This window comes from Macaca nemestrina, chromosome 15 (genome assembly GCF_043159975.1).
Source record: "Macaca nemestrina isolate mMacNem1 chromosome 15, mMacNem.hap1, whole genome shotgun sequence".
Classification (NCBI taxonomy): domain Eukaryota; kingdom Metazoa; phylum Chordata; class Mammalia; order Primates; family Cercopithecidae; genus Macaca; species Macaca nemestrina.
In genome coordinates this window covers 54,754,495-54,758,856 of record NC_092139.1, presented here as the reverse complement: position 1 = coordinate 54,758,856, position 4,362 = coordinate 54,754,495, and positions in this window count along the sequence as shown.

Here is a 4,362-nt window from a genome sequence, read left to right as displayed (position 1 = left end):
TATGATTGGACAAAGGGGACATGATATAATACTAATTGAGTGGGGAAACCCAACAAGTGCTGTTCCGATTCCTCTCGGCCTGTCAATGCAGCAGCAGTTTTATTTTGTTTTGCTTTGTTTTGTTTTGAGATGGAGTTTCGCTCTTGTTGCCCAGGCTGAAGTGCAATGGTGTGATCTCAGCTCACCGCAACCACTGCCTCCCGGGTTCAAGCGATTGTCCTGCCTCAGCCTCCCGAGTAGTTGGGATTACAGGCATACACCACCATGCCTGGCTAATTTTGTATTTTTAGTAGAGATGGGGTTTCTCCATGTTGGTCAGGCTGGTCTCCAACTCCCAACCTCAGGTGATCCGCTGGCCTCGGCCTCCCAAACTGCTGTGATTATAGGCGTGAGCTACCATGTGGTCTGGCCTGCAGCAGCATTTTATATTTTAAAATGCACACACCATGCCGCTTTTAATTAAATCATGTATAAATCATGTATAAGTGACAGGCTGTAGGTGCTGACGTCACATGTGAACAATCTTTGAATGCCAAGATTCTCCTCAAAAATCAATAACCGCTTGGATATTGTATTAATTTGCTAGGGCTGCTGTAACAAAGCACCACAAACTAGGTGTCTTCAACAACAGGATTTATTGTGTTGCAGGTCTGGAGGCTAGAAGTTGAAGATCAAGATATCCGCATGGTTCGTTCCTTCTGAGGGCTGTGGGGAAGAATCTGCCGCATGCCTCTCTCATGGCTGCTGGTGGTTTGCAGGCAATCTTTGGTGTTCCCTGGCTTGTAGACACATCATTTTGACCTCTGCTTTCATGTTCACATGGCGTTCTCCCTGTGTATGTGTCTCCAAATTCTACCTGTTTATGAAGGCACCAATCATATTGGATTAGACGCCCACCCTTCTCCAGTTTGATCTCATCTTAACTAATTACGTCTGCATTGATCCCATTTCCAAAGAAGACTACATTTTGAGGTACTGAGAGTTAGAACTTCAACATATGTATTGTGCAGGGGACACATTTCAATCCATGATAGATATGAAACTAGGAAAAGATTTCATTTTGCAGCCATTTTGCAGAAATATAAGACATTGCATCCTAACCCATTAGAAAATTTGATCTAGAAGTAGAGATGAGGCGGGGCAAAGTGGCTCATGCCTATAATCCCAGCACTTCAGGAGGCCAAGGCAGGAAGATCACTCAATTCCAGGAGTTCAAGACCAACCTGGGCAACATAATAAGATCCCCCGTCTCTACAAAATTTTTTTTTTAAATTAGCCAGCCGCGATGGCACCCACCTGTAGTCCCAGCTACTCAGGAGGCTGAGGTAGAATGATCTCTTGAGCCCAGGAATTCAAGACTGTAGTGAGCTATGAGCCATTGCACTCCAGCCTGGGCAACAGCCAGCCTGGGCAAGACTCTACCAAAATAAAAAAGTAGAGACAAATCAAATGTAGGAAGTTGGGGGAAAGCTGTGATGTCCATGTATGAGTATGCCATTGAAATGTACTCCTTCTCTCACTGAGATGTACACTGGTGCAAGCATTCGTAGCCTCATTTAGATCTATGACAGTCCTTTGAGGGCACCAAAAGTTGAAGCAACTAGCCCAAGATCACACTATCAGTGTGTTCTTGTCAAACAAATGGTAGTGGTAGGATTAAGAGTGGTAGGATTTGGACACAGGCCTGTTCCAATTCCGGAGTCCATCCTCTCTTATATATATTCTATAGATATGTATCCTTTGCCTTGATCCTCATCATTTGAAGCTACCTATATTTTTTATTTTCCTTGTATGAGATGTGTAAAATATATACTATGTGACCCAGAAGGATTTTTACAGATACACGGTTCATGTATTGGGAATAGCATGCATAGAATACATTTTTCCACATGCTGTGATACAGCATGATGTGTTCACCATTCTGGTTTAATTTCCTTCTTGGAACTCAGAAAGACTGCATTTATCATCCTTGCTAGCCTTTAGGTGGATCTACATGACCAAGTCTGACTAGTGAAATGTAGGCAAAAGTGATGCAGCCACTTCCAGGTGTGATCCCAAAACATCCTGCACAATCTTCCTGTTTCCATTAGTTTCCTGGCTAGATGCAAAGAATCCACTGGAGAACTCTGAGGCCCTGGAAGAAAAGTGACTGACTGCAATAAGCATGGGACTGTGACTTGAGCAAGAAACCAATCTTAATTGTGTGGACTGACTGATATTTTAAGGTCATTTGTCTCAGCAGCTGGCATTGCTTATCCTGACTAATACACAAGCATTCCATGCAGAAATTACACAAATGCATAAAAATGTCTTTCCATAAAATTCTCAGCGAGGATTTATGTGACTATCCAGATGGTAATAAAAACCTGGAACAGTAATATTAAGAGCCAACACTCAAGGACAGAGTCCCAGATAATGAAGCCAAGGCTGCAATAAAGAACCAGTCAGAGAGACTCTGTCCAATAGGACTTTCTGCAATCATGGAAATGTTCCATTCTGTGCTATCCAATCTGGTAGCCATTAGCCATACATGGCTATTGGGCAAGTGAATGTAGCTAGTGCAACTGGTAAATTGAATTTTTAGTTTAATTTTTATTTATTTATTTATTTTGAGATGGAGTCTCACTCTGTCACCAAGGCTGGAGTGCAGTTGTGCAATCTCAGCTCACTGCAACCTCTGCCTCCTAGGTTCAAGTGATTCTTCTGCCTCAGTACACTCTAATAGCTGGGATTACAGGTGCGTGCCACCATACCTGGCTAATTTTTGTATTTTTAGTAGAGATGGGGTTTTGCCATGTTGGCCAGGCTGGTCTCGATCCCCTGACCTCAGGTGATCCACCCAGCTCAGCCTCCCAAAGTGCTGGGATTACAGGTGTGAGCCACCGGGCCCAGTCAAATTTAATTGTAGTTTAATAATTAAAATTAAAATTTAAGAGGCTACATGTAGCTAGCAGCCACTGTGTTGAACCATGCAGATCTAGAGATAAAGTGGAAAGATAGATAAACGTGGCACAGGGAGAGGGAGGACATAAGTCACTGGGAAGTGGAAAAATAAGAATAGAAGGTAAGATGCCATCCTTGCTGGGAGATTGATATAGTTTTGCTCTGTGTCCCCACCCAAATTTTGAATTGTGATACCCCTGTGTTGAAGAAAGGACCTGGTGGGAGATAATTGCTATTCTTGTGGTAGTGAGGGAGTTCTCATGAGATCTGCTTGTTTGATAAGTGTCTGGCAGTTTCCACTGAGAGCTTGCTCTCTGTCTCTCTCTCTCTCTCTCTCTCTCTGTCTCTCTCTCTCTCTCTCTCTCTGTTTCTCTCTCTGTCACGCGCCTGCTGCCATGTAAGACGTGCCTTGCTTCCCCTTCGCCTTCTGCTATGATTGCAAGTTTCCTGAGACTTCCCCAGACATGTGGCAATTAAATGTCTTTGGTTTATGAATTACCCAGTCTCAGGTAGTATCCTTATAACAGTGTGAAATGGACTAATATAGAGGTGATAGTCATCAAGAGGAGAGGTGTGATGGTGAATTTATTTTATGTGTCAACTTGGCTAGGCCATGGTGGTCAGTTGCTTTATCAAACACCAGTCTAGACATCACTGTGAAGATTTTTTTTTTAGATGTTGTTAATATTTGAAGCAGTAGGCTTTAAGGAAAATAGATTACTTTCCAAAATGTGGATGGGCCTCATTCAGTCAGTTGAATGCCGTAGGAGAAAAGAATGAAGTCCCTCACAATCTCGTGAACCAATTCCTAAAAATAAATCTCTCTCTCTCTCTCTCTCTCTCTCTCTCTCTCTCTGTCTCCATATATATATATACACACACACATATATGTCCTACTGGTTCTGTTTCTCTGAAGAACCCTGATGAATACAGGAGGACATGAGGTTACTAATGGCACTTTGCTCAAAGGCATTTGTTTTTTAAATTAAATTAATTTGATTTTAAGACAGGCTCTCAGTCTGTCACAAGGCTGGAGTGCAGTGGCATGATCATAGCTCACTGCAGCCTTGAATTCCTGGGCTCAAGTGATCCTCCTGCCTCAGTCTCCCAAGTAGCTGGGACAACAGGTGCGTGCCACCATGCCTGACTAACAAAGACATTTATAATAACCAATTTAAAACAATAAGAATTGGGTGCAGATTCCAATAAATAAAAACACGGATTTCCTCATTTTATTTCTTATCATATAAACCAACAGTTAATATGTGGATCCTGGCTGGGCACCGTGGCTCACCCCTGTAATCCTAGCACTTTGGGAGGCCGAGACTGGAGGATTACCTGAGCTCAGGATTCAAGACCAGCCTGGACAACATGGTGAAACCCTGTCTCTACTAAAAATACAAAAAATGAACTGGGTGT